General features: G+C 34.7%; 1 protein-coding gene across 1 annotated transcript in view; it reads left to right on the forward strand.

Moving 5' to 3' along the window:
• Nucleotides 1-20,005, forward strand: part of PAPPA2 (pappalysin 2) — a 282,314-nt gene that overhangs the window by 139,001 nt on the left and 123,308 nt on the right. The window lies entirely within an intron of this gene.

Genomic DNA, 20,005 nt, shown 5'->3' on the forward strand with positions numbered 1-20,005 from the left:
ACAGAAAATTAACATCACCCCCCAAAAGGCTCTCTCATTCCCCCTCTCATTTATTACATGACAGAGGTATCTACTATTTTTACTTCTGCCACCATAGATTAGTTTTGCCTGTTTGCATTTTATGTAAAAAACTTTACAGTAAGGTACTATTTGTGTCTGATTCTTTCTTACTCAACTTTATTTGTGGGATTCATCGTGCTGCTTTACTTAGCAGAAAAGTTCATTTCCATTACTGTGTAGAATTCCAGTGCATGAATATGTCATACTTTATTTAACCATATTGATGGACAGACATATAGTTTATTTCTAGGTTTTCTGTACTGTGTATTACAAATAGTTCTGCTATAAACACTTCTGTACATTTCTTTTGGTGAATGTATATAAACAATTGGGTATATTTGGAACTGCTAGATCATAGTTAGGCAGATGACCAGCTTTAGTAGATAATCCCGAATGATTTTCCACTTGGTTGTACTAGTTTATACTCCCACCAGAGGCCTATGAGTATTCCAGTTGCTTTACATTTTCACCATTACTTGATATTTAAAAGTCTTCATTTTGGCCATTCTGTTGGGTATGTAAATGTACCTCCCTGAGGTTTCAATTTGTTTTCACATGTTGACTAATAAGATTAGGAGACTTTTACATGTATATTGGTCATTTGAAGATTCTTCTTTTTTTTTTTTTTTTCTTTTTATCTGAAGGGCATATTAAAGTCTTTTGCTCAATTTTCTATTGGACTGTCTGTCATTTTCTTCTTAATTTATATGATTTCTTTACAATTTTCTGAATGTAAATCCTGTTCCAGTTATATGTTATTTAATATTTTCCAACACTCTGTGGCTTACTTATTTTTACTCTTAATGGTATATTTAGATGAACAGAGTTCTAAATTATACTAAAATTCAAATTATCTTCCTTTTTCTTTATGGTTAGTGCTTGTCGTGTACTGTATTTAATAGTCTCTGCCTACCACAAAGATATACTTTCCTATGTTATCTTCTAGAAATGTTATTGTTTTACATTTTATATGTAGGTGTACAATCCATTGGAATTTTTGTGTATTGTGTGAGGTAGGGATCAAGATTTTTTTCTCCCTAGACCTAGAACTACCATTACTCAAACTAAAATTTTCTTTTCCCCTCTTTGCTGCACTGTGTCACCTTTATCGCAGATAAACTGGCAATATGTATGTGGAGGTCTGTTTACTGTGGAGATTCTACATCTTTTTTGTATATCTGTATACAGACTGATCTGTATATCCTTGCATCAGTGTTACACTCTTAATTACTGTACATTTTTTATGAGTCTTAAAATCAAATAATGTAAGTCTTAAACTTGTTCCTTTTTTTCCTGATTGTATTGGCTATTCTTGGTCCTCTGAATTTTCGTATAAATTTTGGAATCAGCTTCAATTTTCACACATAGGAAAAAAAAACCTGATGCAATTTTGATTGGGATTTTATTGAATCTCTGAGTCAATTTGGGGAGAGTTTTCTCTTTAAAATACTGTCTTCTAACATTTTCTTTGAGTTACTTAAGTCTTTAATTTCTCTTAATGTTTTATAGTTTTCTGAGAAAAAGGGAATTGAATTTTATCAAATGCTGAGGTGACCATATTATTTTCCCCTTTGTTCTGTCACTGTCTTGATATACATTGATAAATGTTTAAATGTTAAATCAACATTAGATACCTGGGGGAAAAAAATAACAACTTGGAGGCTATGTATAATCCTTTGCCAATAATTTTGGATCCTATTTGTGAATATTTTAAGTGTTTTTTTCATTTATATTCATTAGAGATTGGTTCCTACTTTTTTTTTTTTTTTTAATTTTACTATCTTGTCAGGTTTTATGATGAAGGCTAGGTTTGACTCCCAGAGTAAGTTTCCTTTTTTCACCAGTTTTCTGGAATATTTTGTGAAAGGTTGATGTTAATTTTTGAGGAATCCATCAGTAAAGCTATTTGAGTCTGTGTTTTCTTTAAGGAAAATATTTAAATATGTGTTAAAATTTTAAACCAAATATTGAAAATTTTGGGTTTTTTATTTCTTCTTAGGTCAACTTTGGTAAGTTGAGTTTTCCACCAAGTAATTAGTCCATTTTTTCTAAAATTTTGAATTTATTGGCATTAAGTTTTTTGTAATGTTCTCTTATTTTATTTGTAATATTTCCAAGCTCCCCAGGACTTTTTTCATTTATGCTATTGTTAATTTTTGGCTTCTCTCTTTTACTTTTTTGCTCAGTCTTCCTAAAGCTTTATCAGTTTTATTAATCTTTTATTAATGTTTTTATAGAACCAAAGAATATATATGTGTGTATATATGTATTCTTATGTATATAAATATACATATATGAACATAAAAGGAAGGAAATAATGAAAATAGCATTATTTCCTTCCTTTTATGTTTACACTTAACTTGCTCTACTTTTTCTACTAACTTGAGATGATGCTTAGATAATTAATTTTTAGCTTCTTTCTTTTTAAAATATGTGCATTAAGGCCACAAGTTTCCTTCTAAGTGTGACTTTAGCGACATACTACAAGTTTCACATCTTATTTCTGTTATCATCCAGTTCAAACATATTTTCTAATTTTTATTTGATTTATTTTTTGATCCCTGAGTTATTTATAAGTATGCTGATGAACTTCCAAACATTTATGGATTTTCTGGTTACCTTTTTATTTTTGACTTATAGCTAGAGTCTTCTGTGGTCAAAGATTATATTTGGTATGGTTTCAAGACTTTTTAATTTGTTGACCCTTGAATTACGGAATAGCATCTGGTTAATATTGATAAATATTACATGTACTTTGAAAGAAATATGTAATCTGAAATTATTGGATATAGCATTCTATATATTTAACATAGATCAAGTTCATCCATCATGTCATTAAAATTTCCTATATCATATATATAATATATGATATATACATATTTTCCCTGATATTTTGTATACTATTTCCATCAGTTACTGTGAGATATGGGTCAGACTTTCTTACCATAGTCTTGAATTTGTCTGTTTCTCTTATTTTTGTCAGTTTTTGATTTATATATTTTGAAACTATATTATTAAATATGCAGGCAATTCTCACTTTGTAGTGTGGGACCACAAAATGACCATGTATCCTAAAACTATACAAAGCAAACTCAGTAATCGATGGGAAAAATTATAATAGTTACATGACCTTTTTGACACGATATTAAAAACTCTCTTATTTTCAGAAATATATGTGAAAGGAAGTGAAAAAATAGTAAATTTTAGTTCATTATAGTTTAAAAAAACACTACAAACAGAGAATTAAAGTGTTTCGTTTCTTTGTTTAAAAAAAAAGAAAACTACCAAGTATAGTTTGAACAGTGCTTGCCTTTTTTTTTTTTTTTTGTGCTTCATATGACTTACATTACAGAGCAAGCAGTTTTTCTGTGCCTTTGTGAATTGTCATATTCCTTTCTAAGTTTGAGCAGCTTCCAACATTTTATAGTACTTTGCACTTTTAATGTTATGAAACGTCTCTGAGAGTTCTTTTAATGTGAATTTTTTCTTGGCATCATTTCCTCTGGGACATCTTCATCCTTTTTGTCACAACCACTTTTCTCATTTTTGCTGATCATTTCACTTTCACTAAGTTCCTCTGGCTGCAAATCCAGTGTCTCAAATGGCAGCAGCATCAGCATTCCCACACTCAGCTCTTTCGTCTATAACTCTATTTACCTTTAATTCAAATTTCACCTCAAGCATTATAATTTTTTGTTTCTTTGCTGTACTTTCATCCTTGCTGGCTGATCCCCTCTTTTGATTATCCATGTTTGTGAAATGTCATGTGGGTAAAATGTCACTGGGAGATGAGGCAACACAAATGCACACTTTTCTGCCTCTGTGTGAACTGAATAACAGATACACAGTAAACGATCAATGACAGTTTGAAAGAAGTGATGTATTGGTCACTGATCATGATCCTCAGTTGTCATTTACATGGCGATTTGTGGATGGAAAGACTATTAATGGAGTTTGTACTTTCTACAGTTACAATTACTTTTTGGTAACTGAAATTTGAATCATATCGTTGGGACTCTGGTATTATATAACTAAATTGTGATAACTGGTATTTTTGTATATGGAAACTGTGTAAAGTGAAACTACTGTCAGTAGATAATTTTAGAATTTTTATATCTTCCTGGTGGATTATCTCTTCTAACACTAAGAAACGTCTCTCTTTATCTCTAAGAATATTTTTTTAATAGATCTTTATTGGAGTGTAACTGCTTCACAATACTGTGCTAGTTTCTGTTGCACAACAAAGCGAATCAGCCATATGCATACACGTGTCCCCACATCCCCTCCCTCTTGAGCCTCCCTCCCAATCCTCCCTCTCCCTCCCCTCTAGGTCATTGCATAGCACCGACCTTATCTCCCTGAGCTATGCTGCTTCTTTCCACTAGCTATTTTACATTAGGTAGTGCATATAGGTCAATGCTACTCTCACTTCGCCCCAGCTTCCCCCTGACCCCAGGTCATCAAGTCCATTCTCTATGTCTGCATCTTTCTTACTGCCCTGAAAATAGCTTCATCAGTACCAGTTTTTTTAAATTTAGATTCCATATATATGCGTTAGCATACAGTATTTGTTTTTCTCTTTCTGACTTAGATTCCATATATATGCGTTAGCATACAGTATTTGTTTTTCTCTTTCTGACTTACTTCACTCTGTATGACAGACTCCAGGCCCATCCACGTCACTAGAAATAACTCAATTTCGTTTCTTTTAGTGACTGAGAAATATTCCATTGTATATATGTGCCACACCTTCTTTATCCATTTATCTGTCGATGGACATTTAGGTTGGTTCCATGTCCTGGTTATTGTAAATACTGCTGCAGTGAACATTGTGGTACATGTCTCTTTTTGAATTATGGTTTTCTCAGGGTATATGCCCAGTAGTGGGATTGCTGGGTCATATGGTAGTTCTATTTTTAGTTTTTTAAGGAACCTCCATACTGTTTTCCATAGTGGTTGTATCAATTTACATTCCCACCAACACTGCAGGAAGGTTCCCTTTTCACCACACGTTTTCCAGCATTTATTGTTTCTAGATTTTTTGATAATGGCCATTCTGACCGGCCTGTGGTGATACCTCACTATAGTTTTGATTTACATTTCTCTAATAATTAGTGATGTTGAGCAGCTTTTCATGTGCCTCTTGGCCATCTGTATATCTTCCTTGGTGAAATGTCTATTTAGGTCTTCCAACCATTTTTTAATTGGACTGTTTGTTTTTTTGATATTGAGCTCCATGAGCTGTTTATACATTTTGGAGAGTAATCCTTTGTTGTTTCATGTGCAAATATTTTCTCCCATTCTGAGCATTGTCTTTTTGTCTTGTTTATGGTTTCCTTTGCTGTGCAAAAGCTTTTAAGTTTAATTAAGTCCCATTTGTTTATTTTTGGTTTTATTTCCATTACTCTAGGAGGTGGGTCAAAAAATATCTTGCCGTGGATTATGTCAAAGAGTGTTTTTCCTATGTTTTCTTCTAAGTGTTTTATAGTGTCTGGTCTTAATCCATTTGGAGTTTATTTTTGTGTATGGTGTTAGGTCATGTTCTAATTTCATTCTTTTACATGTAGCTGTCCAGTTTTCCCAGCCCCACTTATTGAAGAGACTGTCTTTTCTCCATTGTATATTCTTGCCTCCTTTGTTGTAAATTAGGTGACCATATGTACGTGGGTTTATCTCTGAGCATTCTATCCTGTACCATTGATCTATATTTCTGTTTTTGTGCCAGTACCATACTGTCTTGATATACTGTGTAGTTTGAGATCAGGGAGACTGATTCCTCCAACTCCGTTTTTCTTTATCAAGTTCGCTTTGGCTATTTGGGGTCTTTTGTGTTTCTATACAAATTGTAAAATTTTTTGTTCTAATTCTGTGAAGAATGCCAATTGGTAGTTTGATAGAGATTGCATTGAATCTGTAGATTGCTTTGGGTAGTATAGTCATTTTCACAATATTGATTCTTCCAAACCAAGAACATGGTATATTTCTCCATCAGTTTATGTCATCATCGATTTCTTTCATCTGTGTTTTATAGTTTTTTGAGTAAGTCTTTCACCTCCTTAGGCAGGTTTATTACTAGGTATTTTATTCATTTTGTTGCGATGGTAAATGGGATTGTTTCCTAAATTTCTGTTTCTAATTGTTCGTTGTTGGTGTATAGGAATGCCAGAGATTTCTGCACATTAATTTTGTATCCTGTAACCTTACCAAATTCACTGATTAGTTCTAGTAGTTTTCTGGTGGCATATTTAGGATTTTCTAGGTATAGTATCATGCCATCTGCAAACAGTGACAGTTTTACTTCTTCTTTTCCAATTTGTACTCCTCTTATTTCTTTTTCTTCTCTGATTGTCATGGCTAGTACTTCCAAAACTATGTTGAACAAGAGTGGCAAGAGCAGATATCCTTGTCCTGTTCCTGATCTTAGTGGAAATGCTTTCAGTTTTTCACCATTGTGTATGATGTTTGCTGTGGGTTTGTCATATATGGCCTTTATTATGTTGAGGTAGATTCACTCTATGCCCATTTTCTTGAGAGTTTTTATCATAAATTGGTGTTGAATTTTGTCAAAAGCTTTTTCTGCATCTATTGAGATGATTGTATGGTTTTTATTCCTTAATTTGATAATGTGATGTAACACACTGATTGATTTGTGTATATTGAAAAATCATTGCATCCCTGGGATAAATCTCACTTGATCATGGTATATGATCCTTTTAACATGTTGTTGGATTCTGATTGCTAGTATTTTGTTGAGGATTTTTGCATCTATGTTCATCATTGTTAGTGGTCTATAATTTTCTCTTTTTGTGATATCTTTTTCTGCTTTTGGTATCAGGGTGATGGTGGCTTTGTAGAATGAATTTGGGAGTGTTTCTCCCTCTGCAATTTTTTGGAAGAGTTTGAGAATGATGGGTGTTAACTCTTCTCTTAATGTTTGATAGAATTTGCCTGTAGAGCCCTCTGGTCCTGGACTTCTGTTTGTTGGAAGATTTTAAATTACAGTTTTAATTTCATTACTTGTGATAGGTCTGTTTATATTTTCTAATTCTTCCTAGTTCAGTCTTGGAAAATTGTACCTTTCCAAGAATTTGTCTGTTTCTTCATGGTTGTCCATTTCATTGGCGTATAGTTGTTTGTAGTAGTCTCTTATAGTCCTCTGTATTTCTGTGGTGTCAGTTGTGATTTCTCCTTTTTCATTTCTAATTTTATTGATACGCATCCTCTTCCTTTTTTTCTTGGTGAGTCTGGCTAAGAGTTTATCAATTTTATCTTCTCCAGAATCAGTTGTTAGTTTTATTTATCTTTGCTATTGTTTTCTTCATTTCTATTTCATTTGTATCTGCTCTGATCTTTATGAGTTCTTTCCTTCTACTGACTTTGGGTTTTCTTTGTTCTTCTTTTTCTAGTTGTTTTAAGTGTAGGGTGAGATTGTTTACCTGAGATTTTTCTTGTTTCTTGAGATGAGATTGAATTGCTATAAACTTCCCTCTTAGAACTGCTTTTGCTGCATCCCATAGCTATTGGGTCATCGTGTTTTTGTTGTCATTTGTTTCTATCTATTTTTTAAATTTCTTCTTTGATTTCTTCAGTGATCTCTTGGTTATTTAGTAGCACACTGTTTAGCCTCCATATATTTGTGGGGTTTTTTCCTTTTTTTTCCCATGTAATTGATTTCTAATCTCATAGCATGTCGTTGGAAAAGATGCTTGATATGATTTCAGTTTTCTTAAATTTTCCAAGGCTTGATTTGTGACCCAAGATGTGATCTATCCTGGAGAATGTTCCATGTGCATTTGAGAAGAAAGTGTATTCTGCCACTTTCAGGTGGAATGTCCTATAAATATCAATTAGGTCTATCTGGTTTATTGTGTCATTTAAAGCTTGTGTTTCCTTATTTGTTTTCTGTCTGGATGATCTGTCCATTGGTGTAAGTGGGGTGTTAAAGTTCTCCACTATTATTGTGTTACTGTCTATTTCCCCTTTTATGGCTGTTAGCATTTGCCTTATGTATTGAGGTACTCCTATGTTGGGTGCATAAACATTTATAATTGTTATATCTTCTTCTTGATTGATCTTTGATCATTATGTATTGTTCCTCCTTATCTCTTATAACAGTCTTTATTTTAAAGTCTATTTCGTCTGATATGAGAACTGCTACTCCAGCTTTCTTTTGATTTCCATTTGCATGGTATATCTTTTCCATCCCTTCACTTTCAATCTGTATGTGTCTCTAGGTCTGAAGTGGATCTCTTGTAGACAGCATATATATGGGTCTTGTTTTCGTATCCGTTCGGCAAGTCTGTGTCTTTTGGTTGGGACATTTAATCTATTTGCATTCAAGGTTGTCATTGATATGTATGTTCCTATTACCATTTTCTTAATTGTTTTGGGTTTGTTTTTGTGGGTCTTTTTCTTCTCATGTGTTTCCTGCCTAGAGAATTTTCTTTAGCATTTGTTGTAGAGCTGGTTTGGTGGTGCTGAATTCTCTTAGCTTTTGCATGTTTGTAAAGCTTTTGATTTCTCTGTCAAATCTGAATGAGATCCTTCTTGGGTAGAGTACTTGGTTGTAGGTTTTTCTCTTTCACCTTTCTAAATATTTCCTGCCACTCCCTTCTGGCCTGCAGAGTTTCCACTGAAAAATTAGCTGATTACCTTATGGGGATTCCTTTGTATGTTATTTTTTGTTTTTCCCTTGCTGCTTTTAATATTTTTTCTTTGAATTTAATTTTTGTTAGTTTGATTAATATGGGTCTTGGTGTGTTTTTCCTAGGGTTTATCCCGTATGGCACTCTCTGTGCTTCCTGCACTTGGGTAACTATTTCCTTTCCCATGTTAGGGAAGTTTTTGACTATAATCTCTTCAAATGTTTTCTCAGACCCTTTCTTTTTCTCTTCTCCTTCTGGGACCCCTATAATTCGAACGTTGGTGCATTTAGTGTTGTCCCAGAGGTCTCTGAGATTGTCGTCAGTTCTTTTCATTCTTTTTTCTTTATTCTACTCCTCGGCAGTTATTTCCACCATTTTGTCTTCCAGCTCACTTATTCGTTCTTCTGCTTCATTTATTCTGTTATTGATTCCTTCTAGTGTTTTTTTTTTTTCATTTCAGTTATTGTGTTGTTCATCTCTGTTTGTTCTTTAGTTCTTCTAGATCTTTGTTAAACATTTCTTGTATTGTCTCAGTCCATGCCTCCATTCTATTTCCGAGATTCTGGAACATCTTTACTATCATTACTCTGAATTCTTTTTCAGTTAGATTGCCTGTTTCCTCTTCATTTATTTGGTCTTGTAGGCTTTTACCTTGCTCCTTCAGCTGTGGCATATATTATGCCATCTCATTTTTTTTTTTAATGGGTGAGATTTTGTTCCTGTTTTACTGGTTGTTTGGCCTGAGGTTTCCAACACTGGAGTTTGTAGGCTGTTGGGTAGAGCTGGGTCCAGGTGCTGAGATGAGGACCTCTATGAGACCTCACTCTGATGAATATTCCCTGGGGTCTGAGGTTCTCTGTCAGTGCAGTGGTTCAGACTCAGAGATCCCACCACAGAGCTTTGGCCTGACCCCTGGCTCATGAACCAAGCAAGCCACATAGGGTGGCAGAAAAAAAAAAAAGAGAGAGAACAATAACAAAGTAAAAAATAAAATTAGACTAGGAAACTAACAGATATGTTGGAAAGAATATAAAAATAAAAATATAAATGAATCAACAACTGGAAGGTACAATTGTACCACGATAGTAGAAAAGAGGAGGAGAGAAAAAAAAAAAAAGCAAAAGCAAAAGGGGGAAAGGCCTTTGCTGTGGGTGGTGGGACTTAAGCAAGGGCGAGGTTTGGGCATTGGGAAGGGCCTATGCTTAGGACCCACAGGCCTGGAAAAGGCCCTGGGGGCTGTAGGGGGAAGGGACCCAGGCGTGTCCCCCACCTCTGGTCTCAGAGGGTGGAGGACCTCACCAGGCTTCCTTGACTCAGGTGGGTGGGGCAAATGCCTTCCTCTCCTCTCCTGCTCCTCTAGTCATGGAGGGCCCCTCCCACCTGCCTCTCCTGATCTCCCCAGCCTCCTTCATATGCCCCCAGGACCCACGCAGCCTGGAGGGGGTGGGTACCAGCCTGCGAGCTCAGCAGGCTCCCCAAGCCCAAGTGGGAGGGGCAGTCGCCCTCCACTCCTCTCCCATTTCTCCCAGAGGGCCCCTCCCACCTGCCTCTCCTGATGTCCCAGGACTCAGGGGCACTGGTCCTGTCTGGCCTCCACTTCTCCTCCGCCCTCAGTCCCTCCATGTCCTACTGGTTCACTTGGGTGTTCCTCCCATCTCCTTGGGCGTCAGGGTCCCTCACCAGCAGCTGGCAGGTGCCATAGTTCTGGGGAGACGTTAACTCATCGTCTTTCCACACTGCCGTCTTGACTCCACCTATCTCTAAGAATATTTTTTGCTGTACTGTAAACTTTGTCTGATATTAGTATAGCTATACCTTTTTGTTAATTTGCATATTGTTTCCTCTTCCATCCTATTACTTTTAATCTTTCTGTGCAATTATATTTAATATGCTTTGTTTGAAGTCAACATATCTTTACATATATAAATAATATAAATAAATCTAAACCTAACAAATCTCTATATAAATAAATCTAAAATTCTCTATTTTCCAATTACAGCAGTATTTAGTCTAATTACATTTAATGTAATTAATGATGCTTAGTTTTAAATCTACCAACAAACCATTTGTTATTCACTTGTTCCACGTGCTCTCTGTTTTTTTCTCTTTCTTGCCCTTTTTAGATTAAATAAATAGTTTTATTATTTTATGTCCCATTCTATCAGTTTACTAGTTATACTTTTATTTTATTCTCTATCTTTTTTACCCTCAAGATTTCAATGTGGGTCCTTAACCAGTCAGAGTCTGCTATGAATTAGCTCTCTCACAGTTTCATAATCAATGAGTAACTTAGAATGCTTTGTCTCTATTTTCTGTTTCCTGGCTTTTTTAAGTTAAAATGATTTAAAATTACCTAATATTTACCTTTCCAGTGCTCTTTGGTCCTTTCTACATTTCTGTGCTTTCCTCATTTTTATTTAGCTTGAAGAAATCCATTTATTATTATTTTTTAACATGAATCTGCTGACAGTGAGTTCTTCCAGTTTTTGTGTAGCTGAAAATATGTTTATTCGACATTTATTTTCAAAGAGTATCTTTGCTTGGTATAGAATTCTAGGTGGCCAGTTGTTGTTTTCAAGAATTCGAAGATGTTAGGGGCTTCCCTGGTGGCGCGGTGGCTGAGAGTCCGCCTGCCGATGCAGGGGACGCGGGTTCGTGCCCCGGTCCGGGAAGATCCCATGTGCCACGGAGCGGCTGGGCCCGTGAGCCATGGCTGCTGAGCCTAAGCGTCCAGAGCCTGTGCTGTGCAACGGGAGAGGCCACAACAGTGAGAGGCCCGCGTACTGCAAAAAAAAAAAAAAAAAAAAAAAAGAATTCGAAGATGTTATTTCATTGCCTTTTTACCTATATACTTTCTTTGGAGAGTTAGCTGTACCATCTGATGTACATTACTTTGAAGGCAATGTCTTTTATTCTCTGGTGCTTTTAACATAATCTCTTTGTCTTCAACAGTTTTAGTATGATATTCCTAAGCCTGTTTTTCTTTGCATATATCTGGCTAACTGTTTGTCAGTCTTCTTGAATCTGTAGCTTAATGTCTTTACTTGCCCTTCCTTTTTTGGACACCAAATTACATACATCAGAGCTTTTTGCTGTTTATATTTTGTTCCTTTTCTCTTTGTTCTATTTTTCATTCTTTTTTTTTCTCCATGCTGCAGTCTGATTATCTTATGCTGACATATCTTCTGTTTCACTAATCCCAAATTTTACACCATATAATTGGCTGTTAAACTGTTTATTATATTATTAGTATCAGTCATTTTATTTTTAATTCTAGAATACATATTTATTCCTATAGGTTCTCATTTTCTTTAAAATTCTCCATCCTGTAGTCTATTTTAAAAATATATTAATCACAATCATTTTAACATCTGTGTCTGATAATACTAATATCTTGGTGACCTGAGGTCTGTTCATGTTGACTTTTGTTTCTTAATTCTCATTCATTTAGGCATATCTCCTGTCATACTGAATAGTGTCTTAACTGAATATCAGACACTGAAAAAATGTGTAGGCTCTGGCTAATGATATCTTCCTTTTAAGATGATTTACTTTAAAAAATGTATAATAAAATTTGGGAAAGAGCACCTTAACTTCGTCAGTACTTAAGTTGACTCAAGCTTGTGCTTCTGTATTAATGAGGCCTGAAATGTTTCATAGTTCCTTTTCTCCTAAGGCCTAGTCCTTCAGGGGTCTCAACTAATTGGGTCTTCTACCTTGATTGTCTCTGAAGCACAATTTCTATTTCCTTAGCAATATGTGTCTGCTAAAAGTTCTGCTTAGCTTTTTGGTCTTTAATCTACCCATTTCTGCTTAGCTTCTTATACTCTTATTCTTCATGTTTAGAATTTGAAAATACCTCAGTGGCAATAGTGACACAGAATGTTAGGTTATCTTCAATGGTTTCTTTCTTTTTGAGTCTCTTCGGTCCTGACTGCCTTAGTTGCTCTCAAATGCTTTCAAACTTTTTTTTTTTTTTTACTTTATTCATTTCTTGTAATTGTTCTTTTCAGGAGTAGATGTTCTACTATAAGTTACTTCTTTATACCTGGAAGCAAAAATCTCCAACTGGAATTTTTTAAATGTATGTCATTTAGCTACCATATATATTTTAGGTTTGCACTCTGTTCTTCTTACAAGAGATATAGGAGTACTAGTACTTGTGTAAGAAAAAAATCATGAATATCATTGAATGTTAACATATAAAAACTTAAGAAAATTTAGTTTTCACAAATCCACATGATACTAAATAAATTAGGAAGTGATATTAAAAAATAAGCTGATTAAGTTTTTTTCAAAGTTTTCTGAGGACTGAAGGATTTCTGACTCCTTATTATGCCTTTTATATTACTTTAATCTTGATTTGATATACAAATATGATTTGTATGCAATGGATCAGAGACAAATTTGTTACAGTGAGAAACAACTGTACTGGAAAACATTAGCCTTGAAAATATCTTTCCAAAATCTTTCCTTTACTGGCTACTTGCCCAACAAAATTTCTATCATTTTAGTCCACATTTACTAAGGTAACTTGTCTCTCTTATCTTTCCTTATTATTATTATTTTTTTAAATCTGGGATAAATAGACCAAAATGTGAGAACTTTCTCTTACATAGAATAAAATGTAGATTCTTTTCATTATTTACAATAATAAGCACACTTTAAAGCCCTTTATAGTTTCCAGTGTGCATTCTCAACACTTTTTTATTTGAACCCCGTAATAGTCCTGTGAGTTTGGCAAAGTAGGTGTTTTCATGTTTTACAGATTGGGAAAAGAGGAATCAAAGACTCAAGGTGCTTTTTCTACATCACCCAAGAATAAAAGGGTAAACCTGAAGTTCAAACACATGCCTATTGCTATAATCCCATGTTTATTTCTCTACACGATGTTGCCTCATTCAGTCAACATTCATTATGCACCTGCAATATGCCAAACCCAGAAATAAGCACTGGGGATAAACAGGGAAATATGACATGAGCAAGAAAACAAATTAAAACATACGTGGAATGGAAGAAAAGGTTTCCTGTCTTTTGTTGGATTTCTTCTAAATTCTTCAAAGATGATATATCTGTGGATCTAGTTCATAGGATTTATTAAGTGCATAGTGTAAACTCCAGGTACCATTAAGGAATAGAGAAAGAAACAGAAGGCATGATCCTTCCCAGAAAGTGCTTTGGGTCTGAGCAATATAGACAACAAATGAAGCAATCTGAGAAGCAGACGGTCAACAAAGTGCTTGTTGTTTGGTTTCACAAGGAGCCCATCAGCATATGCAAAATCATATGTTCATGTTTACTTTCATGGCTGTTCTAAAATGTCTCCAATTAAGAATGGTCTCACTCAAGCTGGACTGGTTAGCAGTCCTAACTGAAACCACCACATGGTCATCGTATTTTAAATACCAGGGTCCTCCACATTAGTTATAAATTATGGACCACTGTCTAGAAACCCTGGCTACATAAAACCTAAAGCCTGTTAACTATAATTTCCTCCTTTTCTTTGTTTGAGTTCAACTAGCCAAACACTGAATATGAATCTTCAACAGAAAATGCAGTGTATATTTAACTGATTGGATTTCAAAAAAGAGAATCCCTAAAACCAGGCACTAAAGAGGAGAGGATAGAGAGAAACACATTTATTGAGATTTAATATGTTCCAGATATCTTATTATCAATTCTTACATGAATTTTTAATCAGAGATATGACTTTTCTGATTCTAAAAATGATTATCTGAAAACTCAGAGATGCTAAGCATTACATAGCTAGTAGAGGTATAGATAGGATTCAAATTCAAGTCCAACTTATTCCAAAACCAGTGTTTTTTCCTCTGTACCAAGGGTTGGGAAATATTTTCTGTAAAGATCCAAATAACAAATATTTTAGGGTTTGTGGGTTATATGGTCTCTGTCACAGCTACTTAACACTGCTGTTGTAGAATAAAAGCAGCCATAGACAATACATAAATGAATGAGCATGGCTGTGCTCTAATTATACTTATGAACACCAAAATTTCAGTTTCATATAATTTTCACCTTATTCACACTATTTTTCTTTGAATTTTTTCAACCATTTGAAAATGCAAAAACCATTCTTAGCTCACAGACCATACGAAAAACAGGCAGTGGGTCAGATTTGGCTCATGGGCTGTAGTGTGCTGACCTCTGCTCTATATCTAGTTTCCAGTTAATGCTAAAGGTATGTATGGACATTTGCCTTATTTCCACACCATAACAACATTCACCTTTAATTCTACTCAATAAACACTGCCTAAAAATAAACAAAATATTGTATTGCAGAGGGTTTCAATGATGAATTATTCACTATCTTCACCCTTAAGGTACATACTCCGCAGTGGGCATGTTTATGCAACTATTGTAGAAGACAAAATGCTATGCTACAAACATAATGAAGTGTAAAATAGACTCAAAAGGACCTAGTGACTGATTGGACATAGGGAGATAGAGATAAGTCTTATCTTAGCATGAATTCCCCCATTTATCTCATCTTCCACAGTCCTCTGTACCACACACACACACACACACACACACACACACACATTCTAGGATTTAGAAATTTTAGTCATAACAGATTGCTTTCAGTGCTGGAAAACACCAAGGTTTTTACATATCTGTAACCTTTCAGGTAAAGAATTCATGTTCTTTCTTCTTGGTAAGTGCTTTCTCCACTTTGACTTTCAAAGAAACACATACTCATCTTCTAAGATTTAGCTCAAGGATTACTTCTTTTATAAGGCCTAGACTTTCCTGAACTTCTCTCCCAAGCCATACTTAGTATGTATAATTAACCTCTTCCTCCTCAATAGACACTTCTGTCATAGTTCCTATACACTTCACTGTTCTTGTTTGTCTGTCTCTCCATCACATAAACTGTAAGGATCTTGTGGGCAGAGACCATGTATAGTCATGGTTGTATGTCACGCATTGAGCACAGATCCTGGTTGTTGTGATGTTTGAAATGTTTTGTGATTGCATGAATAAATGATGGGATGTTAGGTCTTAGCCTTGGCAGTTGGGAGCATATTGATAACACTACTTATGACCCAGAACAGAAGTGAGTAAGTAGGACTGTGGGCTTAGCTAGACTGAAAAGGGGAGGTGACAAAGGCCAGAAATAGGGGCAAACCACCTCTTCCTGCAAAACTTTTTAAAAGATGAACTGAAGTTTGAGTGGAAACCATATCGAAAAGAATTTTTCAAAGATGGGGAGAATTGGTCATTTTCCTTGGTTGTGGCAGGTGGGATTCTCTAGGAAGCAGATTCTGAGATGGAACTTAATATGCAGGACGTTTGATAAGCAGTAGCCTAGCTATCAACATCTGTGGAAAGGAAGGAAAGAAAGCATAAATAGGTGGAAAAAGAAGTTGAGCAACCTCACTCAAGGCTTGGCTGATGCCTCCTATAGAGAAATAATATATATTATCACAAAGGACAGGTAGTAAGTGGAATAATAGTGCTGTAAGGTCTTTAAACTATTCAGGATATGGTGATTTTATTTGAATGTGGATTGTAATAAATTAGGCATACATATAATAATCCCTAGAGCAATCACAAAAAATATACATTTACACACAAATAGCTATAGGTAAAGAGTCAAAAGAGAAGATTAATGGAATAATAAAATAGCTTGGGGCTTCCCTGGTGGCGCAGTGGTTGAGAGTCTGCCTGCCGATACAGGGGACATGGGTTCGTGCCCCGGTCCGTGAGGATCCCACATGCCGCGGAGCGGCTGGGCCCGTGAGCCATGGCCGCTGAGCCTGCACGTCCGGAGCCTGTGCTCCGCAACGGGAGAGGCCACAGCAGTGAGAGGCCCGTGTTCCGCAAAAAAATAAAATAAAATAAAATAAAATAAAATAAAATAAAATAGCTTGATTCATCCCAAAGAAGGCAGGAAAAGAGGAACTAAGAAACAAATAATAAAGAGAAAACAAATACCAAGATGGTAGACCTAAATCCATCTGTATTATTAATTCCATTAAATGCACATTGTCCAAAAATGCCACCTAAAAGCATAGATTATTAGTTTACATAAGACAGAAAGAACCAATTATGTATTATTTGTTTAAAAACACACTTTGAATATAATGATCTACAGATTGAAAGTAAAAGAGTAGAGAATTATGTGCCATGTAAATGCTAAGCATAAAAAATCGATGTGCTATGTTAATATCTGACAAAATAGACTTCAAGATAGAGTATTACCTGAGATAAAGAGGGACATTTCATAATGATAAATGAGTCAATTTATCACAAATACAGAACAATCTTAATCTTGTAAAATTGAAGCACCTAAAAAGTCTCAAAAGAAATTAATTAAAAATTGACAGAACTAACAGACAACCCAATCAATAATCATAATTGAGGATTTTATTATCTCTCTTTAAGTAATTGATGTAACAAGTGGACAAAAACGTTAGAACAAGTGTATAAGATTTGAAAGTCATTATCAAATATCGTGACCTAATTGACATTTGTGGAAACACCACAGTCAACTACTGCAGAATGCATATGGTATATTCACCAAGAGAGACCATATACTCGACTACCTAACAAGTCTCAACAAATGGGTAATGATAGAAATCATAAAGAATATGTTCTTTGACCTCAACAATACTAAATTAGAAATAAATAACAAGCTATGTAAGAAAGCTCCAATTTTTTTTTGGTAATCCAGCAATACATTTGTAAATAATCCATAGGTCAAAGAAGATTTTATAGGGAAATTAGAAAATATTTTGAGCTGAATGAGAATAAAATAATATGTCAAATTTTATGGCATGCAAACATAACAATATTTACAGGGAAAATTTTAACTTTAAATCTCTGTATTTAAGGGAAAAAGCATTATAAAATCAGTAATCAGTGTTCAAATTAAATAATTAGAAAAAGATAAAATTAAAACCAAAGTAAAAATAAAAAGGAAATAACAGAGGAAAGCAGAAGTCAGTCAAGTGGAAAATAATCCCATATCATCACTGTTATTTTACTTTCTCTGGAAAGAGCAGTCAGTGCAATTAAACTTTTAATTTTATACTTTATGAGATATAAAATAAATGAAACATGAAACATGAGAAGATGTAAAATTTGAAACATTTTCTCATAAACTGAATTAACACCGAAGAGAGAAAAACAACCTGAAAATTATTTCACTTAGTTATCAGTTTTAAAATAATTTTGCCTTTTAAAGATTAGTTTTTAACATATTTAAATTTTGTTTTCATATGTAGAATAAGGTAAGATCCCACTTTCTTGTCTAAGTACGATAAGCCAATTTTTCTAACCCTATCCATTAAAACATTAATCCTTGCCCTGATAATTTGTGATGCTACATTAACTATATACTAGTTTCTGATATATACAAGAGCCTGTGTTTTAAACACTCTATTGTATTCCATTGATCTATTTTCCTGCTCTGTATGCCAGCAATACACTGCTTTTATTACTATAATTTTTACCATGTAAAAAATTTCCGGTAGAGTGTATCCCCCAACTTCTACTTATTTGCACATCTTTTTCAAAATTAAATTAGCTATTCATTATTCTCAAACACTAATTTTCCATATAAACTTAGAATAAGCCTTAGATAATTTCTTCCACTTCTTGAAAACCATACTGATATATGTGAGCTGAACTTAATCAAACACTTGATTTTAATCAGTTGATATGATTGTGTGATTTTTCTTCTTTGATCCATCATTATGTTGAATCACATTGATTTTTAAAATTTTTATATATTTATTTGGTGGTTGGTTTATTTATTTTATTGGAGTATAATTGCTTTACAATGCTGTGTTAGTTTCTACTGTACAACAAAGTGAATCAGCTATATGTATACATATATCCTCTCCCTCTTAGACTTCCCTGCTACCCACCGCCATGCCACCCTGCTATACAGCATGTTCCCACTAGCTATTTTACACATGGTAGTGTACATATGTCAATCCTAATCTCCCAATATATCCCACCCTCTCCTTCCACCTCTGTGTACATCCATCCATTTTCTATGTCTGCGTCTCTATTCCTGGCCTGCAAATAGGCTCATCTGTACCATTTTTCTAGATTCCACATATATGTGTTAATATACGATATTTGTTTTCCTCTTTCTGACTTACTTCACTCTGCGTGACAGACTCTAGGTCCATACACATCGCTACAAATGACCCAGTTTTGTTCCTTTTTATGGCTAATATTCCATTGTATATATGTACCACATCTTTATCCATTCATCTGTTGATGGGGATTTAGGTTGCTTCCATATCCTGGCTATTGTAAATAGTGCTGCAATGAACATGTGTCTTTTTGAATTATGGTTTTCTCAGGGGATATGCCCAGTAGTGGGATTGCTGGGTCATATGGTAGTTCTATTTTTAGTTTTTTAAGGAAACTCCATACTGTTTTCCATAGTGGCTGTATCAATTTACATTCCTACCAACAGTGCAAGAGGGTTCCCTTTTCTCTACACCCACTCCAGAATTTATTGTTTGTAGATTTTTTGGATGATGGCCATTCTGACCTGTGTGAGGTGACACCTCATTGTAGGTTTGATTTGCATTTCTCTAATAATTAGCGATGTTGAACAGCTTTTCATGTGCCTCTTGGCCATCTCTATGTCTTCTTTAGAGAAATGTCTATTTAGGCCTTCTGCCCATTTTTGGATTGGATTGTTTGGTTTTTTGATATTGAGCTGCCTGAGCTGTTTGTATACTTCGGAGATTATTTCTTTGTCAGTTGCTTCATTTGAAAATATTTTCTCCCATTCTGAGGGTTGTCTTTTCATCTTGTTTATGGTTTCCTTTGCTATGCAAAAGCTTTTAAGTTTAGTTAGGCCCCATTTGTTTATTTTTGTTTTTATTTTCATTACTCTGAGAGGTGGGTCAGAGTGTGTTTTTCCTATGTTTTCCTCCAAGATATAGTGTCTGGCCTTACATTTAAGTCTTTACTTCATTTTGAGTTTGTTTTTGTGTATGGTGTTAGGGAGTGTTTACTTTCATTCGTTTACATGTAGCTGTCCAGTTTTCCCAGCACCACTTATTGAAGACACTGTCTTTTCTCCATTGTATGTTTTTGCCTCCTTTGTCATATTTTAGGTGACCATAGGTGCATGGCTTTATCTCTGGGCTTTCACTCTTGTACCATATATCTATATTTCTGTTTTTGTGCCAGTACTATACTGTCTTGATTACTGTAGCTTTTTCGTATAATCTGAAGTCAGGGAGCCTGATTCCTCCAATTCCGTTTTTCTCTCTCAGGATTGCTTTGGCTATTTGGGGTCTTTATGT

The sequence above is a fragment of the Phocoena sinus genome, chromosome 1 (assembly GCF_008692025.1).
Source record: "Phocoena sinus isolate mPhoSin1 chromosome 1, mPhoSin1.pri, whole genome shotgun sequence".
NCBI classification, from domain to species: domain Eukaryota; kingdom Metazoa; phylum Chordata; class Mammalia; order Artiodactyla; family Phocoenidae; genus Phocoena; species Phocoena sinus.